General features: G+C 44.4%; 1 long non-coding RNA gene across 1 annotated transcript; it reads left to right on the forward strand.

The window, feature by feature from the left end:
• Positions 1-449: 449 nt before the first annotated feature.
• LOC308472296 lies at positions 450-10,264 on the forward strand. Its single transcript, XR_013983412.1, has 3 exons — positions 450-577; positions 6,190-6,345; positions 9,416-10,264. It is a non-coding gene; the product is annotated as an uncharacterized lncRNA (long non-coding RNA).
• Positions 10,265-10,744: the final 480 nt, after the last annotated feature.

The following is a 10,744-nucleotide window of genomic DNA, read 5'->3' on the forward strand; positions in this document are numbered from 1 at the left end:
ATTAATTTCTGTTGTATAAAAAGTTTGGCTTGTATTACTGATGTCTCTGGCACCTCTGTGTCTCATAATTGTTTTCTGTGATGATTATGTTTTAGGCCTTTTATTTTATTTTATATAAATCTGGACAAAGGTGACATGCCGAAGTATTTTTGTGGGGGGGACTTTCTGGATGCCAGCATATCTCGTTGCGCCCAGCAGCGAACCTTTCCTAATCCACACCTCCATACTCCAATGGGGCCAAATGCAAGATCGTGTACAACATTCTGGCTTCTGGTGCTGCTGCATGAATAAGGTGGGAGGGGCAGAATTTCTGCGAAGGACAGCAACTTTCTTTTACATGCAAATGCCCTGGTAATTAACATTGATGGGAAAGGAATGGTGGAAAGCACCTGACAGCTAAATGAGAGCTTGCTCAAATACATTTCCTTGTGCTTTGCCTTAGCATAACAGGCTACTTTCGTATGCTGTCTGTATGAAGCTTTTCTCTTCTTTGCTTCAGGAGGAATTCCAGGTACCTGGATCTTGTTTCCTTATCTAAGGGACCATTAGAAACCCCTTAACACGTGTCACATTCCAGGTGAGGCATGTTGTTTGTTCCTCTTGGGGCAATAGCTGAGGGTGGGTGGGATTTCCATTTTGACTGCAGTGGAGGAGTGAAAGAGTCAACACCCCCATCATCAATGTACTCAGTTTGGACTGTCCCTCTTCCTATGCCTGAAATCTTCTTTGTTACATTTACATCCCGCCTTTCTTCCAAGGAATTCAAGGCAGCATACATGATCTGTCCCCTCTAACCTTTTATCCCAACAACAATCCTGTGAGGTAGAGAGAGAGTGGCTTGCCCAAAGGTCACCCAGTAAGCTGAGTGGGAACTTGAATCCATGCCCCACTGGCTCTAGTCGAACATTGTACTTGCTCATGAAACAAGGGAAGGCAGACTTAACTTTGGGAGAAGATAGATCTTCTGTTTTCTTTATCAAAGTTGTTGTTTTTTTAAAGAATGACAGACCATGAAGGTTTTGGCTTAACCCAAGAGCAGCTAACCCTTTTTGATCCCAGGGCCACATTACCTGTTGAACAACCCTTGGAGGGCCGTAAGGCCAGTGGTGGGTATGAATGATGCAAAGTGGGTGTGGTCAACTTACACCACACACACACACACACACACACACACACACAGCCCAACATCACAAAGGAGGAACAGCACCTCCCCACCTGGGACCACAAAGCAGCCGTTCATTAGCACTCTTTAATTCTCCAGAGTCTGATTCTACCCCTCAGTGGTGCCCAACCCAGCACATTCATCCCTTCTTACCCATGCCTCTCCCTCTGCTGAATAGTGAATACAATAAAACTCCTTGACACAGGAAGCGTTCAGCTTACAAAACTCCACAATGCGCCATGCGTTTTAATGGGTTTTGTCATCGCCACAGATGTCGGCAACAACACGTCTTATTAGTTCTCACCAGCCACGTAGATTGGCCAAGCACACAACATTCTGCAGTTACACACGGGGCTGGGATGGACGTGCCAAGGAGTTCACTCCGCGTCTGGGAGTAATTTTCTGAATGGCAAATGTAAATTGGGAGAGGGCAGCCTGTGGCAAGGCAGGCAGCTGGGCTCTTAGCACACCTGAAGAAGGAGCGGCGGGGCTCTTGAATCTTCCGACAGGCCTAAAGTTAGGCTTCCCCCACAGCTCACTGGGAGCAGAATTGCCAGGCTGGGAGAAGGGGATGCAAAGAGAGTTAAGGATAGGGATATGCCCCTCCTCCATTTTGTGCTTTAAAACACAGGGGTAAGTGTGACTTCTGCATTGCTTCCGAACATCTAATTCTTAACTTTGGGTCGTGCTCCAAGAGACACGGAACGAGCGAGAGGAAGCTGATTATTTCCCTGAAGCTTTAGTGTACCTGCTCTACTGCTTTTGAAGCACGATGCCCTGTCCACTGTCAGGCAGAGTAATTGTACTTATAGTTTCATTAAAGTGCAAGAGTCTACAAGCGCCACTATAAAAATGATTGTAAGTCCTGAAGGGGAACACATTCTCCTTAAGGGGCTTATAATCATTGGCACGCTGGCGCTCCGTCTTGAGGAGGAGACGCTGATGAGAGGCTGCCTGCATCTTAGCAGTTACTTAATTAAAAACCACAGGGTAGATCCTGTCGTTGGGTACAGCTCTGAGCAAGGGATGGTGCGTAAATGCCCCACCCGAGGAGCAGCCCTGGGAAGGATTTTGCTCCAAAGACGCTGAGTCACGGGCATCACGGCACATTTAATGGGCTGGTCTGAGCGTATTTATCCCAAATCACCGTGGCAAAAGTGTTTAAGACAGCTGCTTCAGAATTGGGAATGGGACAAGGAAGAACTGGATTTATCCAACTCACAGCTCTTTGAGGGGCAAGGCTTCTAGGCTGTTAACAGGTTCATGAAAGGCGGAAATGGAACAGGTGTAGCTTTCCCCATGTGGAGAATATGGGTGTTAGTCATGGATGGTGGCTCTGTCGACTCCAAGTTCAGAGGCAGGATTTCACTGGAGAATAGCAGCAGCAGACAGTCCTGCTAGCAGCCTTTCCAGAAGGCTCTGGTTGGACGCTATGGGAAATGGGAAGCGGGCTGGTCTAAGACATTTTGCTGGCTGAGGCAGAATAACATATCATTTCCACTCTCAACCCCAAGGTGAAGAGGTCCTGCTTGTGGGCATTTGGCACCCTGAGAGCATGGTGATGGGCTAGATAGGTCAGGCATAGGCAAACTTGGCCCTCCAGATGTTTTGGGACTACAACTCCCATCATCCCTGACCACTGGTCCTGTTAGCTAGGGATGATGGGAGTTGTAGTCCCAAAACATCTGTTTGCCTATGCCTGAGATAGGTCTTTGATTGACCCAACAGAGCTTTTCTTACTTTCTAAGAGTAGCCAAGGCCAGCCAAGTGATTTTGGCACTTGTGGCACAAACCCCACAAAGCCTTGCTACCCCTCACCCCCAGGAGTATAAATAAGCAACAATAAATTAAGTAACTCACATTCTCCTGCCCTTTCATGACAGCCAACGCCAGCTGTTTGAGGCAGCTGCTTTGCTCTGCCTAATGCATGGACTAGCCTTTCAAAATGTCCTCCTCAATTGTCCTTCTCTCCACATTTGCTGGGCCCTGTGTCATTTCATATGCAGTCAGCCCCTTTGCTGTAGGCTTCTGAGGCCAGAGCTGTTAGCTCCCATTCCTGGCAGTTTTCCAAACTTAAGGATGTTCAATGTAATGCTTGAATTCCACAGGTGATCTGTTGCTCTTATTATAAGACTCAGAATAGCTGCAACTCAAGCACATTCAGCAACAATGAACTATTTAATTTGGCAGGCATTGGGGGAACAGAGTGGAAGCGGCGCCCTGATATTTTATGTTTGAACAACCAAGGAAGACTCAAGTTAGCCACAGCCTGGGACAAGAACTTGCTGAGTTAATTATTGGAATAGGGATGCAAGAAGGGGAGGTGGGGGAAGTCCGGGAAAGTGGTTAAGAAATTAAGATTTTAAAAGTATATGTGTTATGTGTGTGTTGTGTGTTGTGTCTGTATGTTTTTGTGTTTGTCTAAAAAACCTTTTGAAAACCCTAATAAAAATTTTATTAAAAAAAAAAAAAAAAAAAAAACAAGTTAGCCACAGCCTGGGTCTTGCCACACGGCATGAAAGCAAAAAGATGCTTATTCCCAATGAAGCTCACTAGCTCCTCCATGTAAATGTGCACCTAGCAAGGACTGGAAGCCCAGCCAAAAATTAAGACCCCAAATATCTTACTGAGGACTTCTGGCTCATAAAGTTTTGGGGCCTCATGAAGCCAGTGTGGTGGATCAAGTGTGGGGTCCTGGTTAGAGTCTTGGACTAGCACCTGGGAGACCAGGGTTCAAATCCCCACTAAGCTATGAGGCTCCCCCACTCACCTTGGGCCAGTCTTTCTGTCTCTTAGACTAACCTACCTCACTGGGTTGTTCTGAAGACAAAATGAGTAGGGGTGTGTGTGTTACTTTGACATTCTTGGAGGAATGGTGCTATATAACAGCAATAAATAAATACAGTGGTATCTCGGGTTACAGGCGCTTCAGGTTACAGATGCTTCAGGTTACAGACTCTGCTAACCCAGAAATAGTACCTCGGGTTAAGAACTTTGCTTCAGGATGAGAACAGAAATTGAGTGGCAGCGGCACGGCAGGAGGCTCTATTAGCTGAAGTGGTACCTCAGATTAAGAACAGTTTCAGGTTAAGAATGGACCTCCAGAACGAATTAAGTTCTTAACCAGAGGTACCACTGTAAATAAGGAGCATCTCTCCTCCTCCTTCTCCTTGCTGCTGTTGAAAGACAAGCTTTGGGGAAAAGGAAGCAGATGAAGTGGGAAGGCCCCACTTTATTTAGGACTACTAGCCAACAGTCAAAGGGATGTTTGTAGAGATAGTAAAAAAATGTGCTATTTCTCTTCCTCTGTGTGTGTTTGTGGAGTTTTCCCAATTCTAAAGCTCATCAACATGGCACTGGTCTTCATTCGTGTGCACTTTTTAATATGTCTGTACACTGGGGTTAGCACTCAGAGATTTAACTGTAGCTCTAGAGGCGCTGAGGAGAGAGCCAAAACCCCCATAAATGGCAACTCTAGTACATGCATTCACACATGAGCCACAGTTAAAGGATTAAAAATGTCAAATTCTTCCCCCAAACACAAACTACACTAGAGGAAGCAATTTACCAGGGGCAGGTACCAGAAAATACAGATAGTCCCAGGTCAATAGTTGAAGCATTTGTCTTCTGCTGAAGAAGTTTGATGCCGCTTTTGCCTTAAAGGATGTAGGAAAATATGGCTCATCGTTTGATCAAATGGCAGAGAAATTATCTCCTTTGGAATACATAGCTGCCTGCCATCAACAAGAATGGGGAAAGGCACAAGCAACTCCAGCTGTATTGTTCTCCATCCGAGTAGAGGTTGGGACTGCCATTTTACACAACAATGGTCAAGAAATGCTTGCTTAGGGGAACAGGCGTCTCTAGGGAACGTGAATGAGTACCTTTCATACCCACATCTCCCAGCAGATGTCACCTTAATGCAGAGCGAGGAAAGCGAGGGAAAAATAACCAGTGTTACCTGCAAAATATTGTATCTATGCCTTCTCATTAAAGACACGGTGAAATGGCACTCGCTCCTTCGGTTGCAAAGAATTCCTGCAAATAGCATGCAATTGTTCGCATATTGAAATGGTTAGCCAAGGGCAAAAATAAATTGTATTGCCATTAATATGTCCCAGAAGAGGAGTCTGAGATCTGGCCCATGAGCTTTTAAAATCCCCATGTAGTAGGAAAACGGCAGCAGTTGATAACAAGAGGATGTGCTCATGAGTAGCTGCTGTATCTGACAGTTTGGTCAAAGCTGAATGCCACCGTAAAGTCATAGGGATGGAAGCCAACTTTCAGAGTCATTCCTAAGCTTAAAAAAACCCAAAACCTCATATTTATTTCATCTGGACATTTTGGAAAGCAATTTTCTGCCCCTTTCGACTCATCTACACAAGTGGTTGCCCCCTCCCACACTTTCAATCTGAGGGAACTTCAAATGTTGCTCCCATTCACTACAAGGTCAAACTGATTATGGAAATAAAATAGCAGAATTTATGGTCTTCTGAGAACTCAAATACTGCTCTTGCATGCAGCTTTAAAGGGATACACCCCCCCAATATACGCTCAGAGACCCCAATTATCCAATCTGAGTATACATGAAACAAACCCTGATAATCTCTTTTTGTGCAGGCAGGGGGGAAGATTAAGGTTGTATAATGAAACATTCTGAAGCCATACCACCATCTGATAATAAATATAAGCTGCATCTGGGCCAGAAAATAAAAACCAGAATCTTAACCCATAATTCACCCTGATGTATTTTATTTCAATCCAATGCTTAGAGTTGGTTCATCCCTTACTTGGAAGAAAGGGGAAATGGTACACCTCTGGCTACAAACCTATGCGAAATTACTTGGAAGTAAACACCATTAATGGATCTTATTCCTGAGTGAAAACCCATAGGAGCAGACTGTCACTCATGCTGCTGCTTCTCCATTCCTGTGTAATGTGCAAACTGGCTCCTAAGGTATTTTCATGTGTATCGTGAAAAAATGCATTTAAATAGCTCTCATGTGGCTGGCGTATTATTCATGCAGAGGGTGAAATAGAAGACACAGATGATATACATCTTGGCCAACGCTGGCTTGACATTTGCAGTGAAACTGATTCAATCCTCATGTGTGATGATGACCTTAGTGTGTGTCCACAACAAAACGGTCGCTGCACGAGAATCACTGACAATGGATGCACAGGTACCTAGGGGGTCTGCTTTTTGCATTCCCATTGCAATGTCTGAAATGATTTGCGCATGGGTGATGCAGAGGCTTCAGGTGGACAGATCATACGTTCTCTCTGTAGGAGTTCCCCACTGGAGATGATGATGCCTACCACGATGAGTTGCTGTATAAAAACCGTTAAATTATATTAAACAGAACCTGCCCCAAAACTTTCAAAGGGGGTGTATTAGCAAGATGGACACTGAATGGCCATTTCAGTGCATTGGTTCTTTCTGAATAACCACAGGAAATCATTGGATATAGTAGCCAGCTAAGTTTTACTCAGAGTAGACCCAGGAAAATTAATGAACGCTGCTAAATTAGGTCCATTGAATACCACCCTGGATGTTATAAGGCCCACCTTAAAATCAGAATATTGGAAACCATTGGTTGTTTTTAGGGACCATCTTCAAACGGGGATACAGTTGTACTTTGGATCCCAAACGCCTTGTGAGTCGGACGTTTTGGCTCCCAAATGCCACAAACCCAGAAGTGAGTGTTCCAGTTTGCAAACATTCTTTGAAAGCCAAACATCTGACGCAGCTTCCACGACTTCTGATTGAGTGCAGGAAGCTCCTGCAGCCAATCAGAAGCCACACCTTGGTTGTCAAACGTTTTCGGAAGTCAAACAGGCTTCTGGAACGGATTACATTTGAGAACCAAGGTACCACTGTATTTTAGCAGAGCATGATGGTGCTTTGATTCTTCAGACGAAGGGCTCAGAAGCCTGGGCCCAGTTTAATGGTGCAGTGTGAGAAAGCCAGGAACAGGAGGAGTGCAGTAACAGTTCAGACTTGGCGTGCATATTGGTAACCAATTCTGGAAAAATAATAAAAAAAACTAAATCTGCTGGTCTGGGCTTTGTCTTACTCACTGATTTTTATCATTGCTCACTTGTTTGCTCTGCCTTGCATAGGTTCCAGCAGGTTTGGTTGTCAGCGTCTAAATTTCTGGCACTGCATAGGTTTCCGGATTTAGGCTTTTGGAAGGTGGAAACTATTCTGGACCAGCTGCTTAGTAACTGTTTTGCCTGCATCAGTGTGTTGCTGTCTTTTAGTCATCCATTCTGACTCACGTGGTAGTTGGAGTCAGCCTGTCCACCAAGGTCTGGTTTTCCCATCAGGGATGATAGTGCCCCTCCTTGCTGTTTGCAACATGCCTCGGGTGATCTTGTAAACCTCCAAACATTCAGCGGGGATGCGTCACTCCCTTCCATTGATAATAGGCACTGATGCTGATGCACACTTTGCATGCAACCTCTAAAAGGCAGAATTGGTTATGGACACCATGAAACTCCAGTTGATGAAAACTCATCATGCTGTTCCATTAACATACACATCAGAGATTCCTTTTTTTGTGTGATGCTTCAGAGGTCTGCGTCAGCGGTCACTGTAGCGGGAAGCAAAGAGTATTTCAGAAGCACTCACCCCCCTTATACAACTTTGATGCTGAATTTACAAAAGAATTGAAATGCAGTGATTCCCAAACTTGTATCTGGTAAATTTTACCAGTGATCTATTTTTGGTCTTGCACAGGGATGCCTGATAATCCCCCCAAAAGCAAAGGTACTCATGTTAATCCATGAGGGTGGGAAATCTCCAAAGTCCACAATTGGGTAATACACAATTAGGACCAAGCAAAATGAACTGTGGATGGATAATCTCAGCACCTCATTTGGGTATCACTGGTTGGCATCATGATAAACTATGGTTTATTCCTATAAGACCAATTGCAGTCGTTAACAGTCATCAACAGGTTTACCACACCTATCAGCCAATCACCCATTCCCACCACCCTTCTGAGTAATACCCCTCCCCACCCTCTCACTATCTATAAGGGTCTAGTGACTTCTGTTTCAGTGTATCTGAAGAAGTGTGCATGCACACAAAAGGTCATACCAATAACAAACTAAGGTGCTACTGGAAGGAATTTTTTTATTTTGTTTCGACTACACATAATTAATGTCTTTTTTACATTGAGTTGTTGTTTCCTTTACATTGAAATTAGTGTAAGTTACATGTTACACGACTTATGTAATTTAAGTTAAATAGTAGACAGTGAGGTGAATAATGTACCATTTGGCAGAAACCAAACTGCAGCGGAAGGGAGACAGTGATGACTGTGATAAATACAGATAGGAATGGAAATCGCTGTGTTCTTACATCTCTAGCCTTAACAATGGTTTGCTGAAACAAGCCAGCTTTATCAACCACTGTTTGAAGTTTGCTTGCTTCAAAAAAGCCAAAAGATTAACCACATCTGGAGATTAGATGATATGGCAAGCTGTTGTTAAACAGAAAGAAAGTTCCTTCTCATGGCTGTGCTAGAGATGGATTGGGGAGCTTGTGAGCTCATGGAGAAACTAATTTCATTCACAACATGAGAAACTGTATTATGTGGTGATGTCCAAAGACAGACGTTATTTGGACAGATGTCCAAAGACAGACATTTTCTGTATCATTTTGCTCCATTTTAACCTTGCTTCTGATAGCTTGATGCCCTACCAGCCCAGTGGAAAGCACTGTTTTGGTATGTTGAGAACTGCTTGTGAATGACAATGACCTTTTCAAGGTGGATTCCCAAAGCTGCTATTCAGCCCTTGATTAAAAAACTTAAAACTTAAAACTAAAGCTTAAAACTGTACACACCCCGTAGAGGAGTGTTAAATTAATTTAGCTCACAATACAAGGATTAATGAATTAGCAGCACAGGGGTCTTTGGGAGTGTGAATCTGTGTGAATCATAAAGATGCACTTTCCCATTAACCTTGACACAAAATGTGTGGCAGAGTCCCTCTTCACTGCATGGAATGTTTACTGCACTGGGGCTGAGATCAGATACATATATGGAAATTGTGCAGAGAGCCTTTTGATCCAGGAATTGGATTGGAAAACTCCAGAGGCCCCTTCTAAGGTTATCATCTGCGATTAGGAGTTCAGATGTAAGCCATTTGCGTATGTGGAGGCAGCAGCGGAATGCATTTTTTATGCATTAGCTCCATGCAATACAGGTCTGTTCCAATCACATCTTTCTCTTTATTTTTCAGGCTTGAGGAGAAAAGCTGCTTGCATTTCCTTGCATGACATCCTGAGAGCTGCCCTCACTGGTCTGTGTTTGCTGTGTGTGTCAGGTTAAACTGCAGGCTTTTGGGGGGCTGGGCCTGCTAGGGTCAGGGTCATGACAGGGCAGCAAACTGACCGCTGTTGAAAGCCCTAAACAACTCAGGCCCCAAATACCTGAAAGCGCCCCTCTTTCTCTACCCACATCCTCAGCAGAGGGGGCCCTCTATAGTCCCACCACCCTCAGAAGTTCTGGGGTGGTAGTGGTCAGAGAGAGAGCAGCCCCTAAACGCTGGAACTCCTCACAGAGCTTCATCTGGTATCTTCCTTATACAGCTTTTGGCAAATGCTGAAGATATACCTCTTTACCTCAGCTTTTGACACCTAAGATTACATTTTTTAGGACCCACCCTATTTTTGTGATTGTAAGTTGCTCCAAACTGTTTGTAATATTGTGTTTTAATTGTTGTAACTTGCCTTGGGGCCCTAGGGTGAAAGGTAGGTAGTTAATTTAATAATCATACTTTGTGTGGTTTTGTTGCATTTTCACTGCTGTGGAGGGGAAATGGCTCTTCTGACATTTTCTGCCTCGTGTGCAGAAACATCTTGGCTTGGAAGGGATGGGGCTGATTTGCCGCTCCACCTCAGGGAACGAAATGCCTCGGGCTGACCAGCCCTGTATCAAGAGCAAATGGAACTAACTCAGGATCTATAAAGAGAATAGGAAGTGTTGGGTCTAGAAATTGGGGCGAGGGTGGTCTTCCTCCTTACCGCAGCTTACTGAGAGTGGACTTGTGTGAGCACAACAAGAACTGAATAAAGTTCTGATCTGTAAAGCCTGCAAGTTCCTTCAGTTAATGAAACAGACCCTGAGGCTCAACTCAGGAGGTGTCCATGCGCATTCTTGCTGATGTGACAGGTAAGAGGCCAGATCACAGGAAGAAGCATGTATTCTTAGACAGAAAGCATGCTGCAAAGGATTTCAAGAGGCAGTGGCAGAATAAACAGGTGTGTCTATGTGGGGTAAATCTCTTGATTGGAGTCTTGAAGGTACCTTTGTACAGTGGTACCTCTGGTTACGTACTTAATTCGTTCCAGAGGTCTGTTCTTAACCTGAAACTGTTCTTAACCTGAAGCACCATTTTAGCTAATGGGGCCTCCTGCTGCTGCCGCGCTGTCGGAGCACGATTTCTGTTCTCATCCTGAAGCAAAGTTCTTAACCTGAGGTACTATTTGTGGATTAGCGGAGTCTGTAACCTGAAGCGTATGTAACCCGAGGTACCACTGTACCTGCTCACTTCCACTACTAAATATAA

Source organism: Podarcis pityusensis (genome assembly GCF_964106645.2).
Source record: "Podarcis pityusensis genome assembly, chromosome: 2".
Classification (NCBI taxonomy): domain Eukaryota; kingdom Metazoa; phylum Chordata; class Lepidosauria; order Squamata; family Lacertidae; genus Podarcis; species Podarcis pityusensis.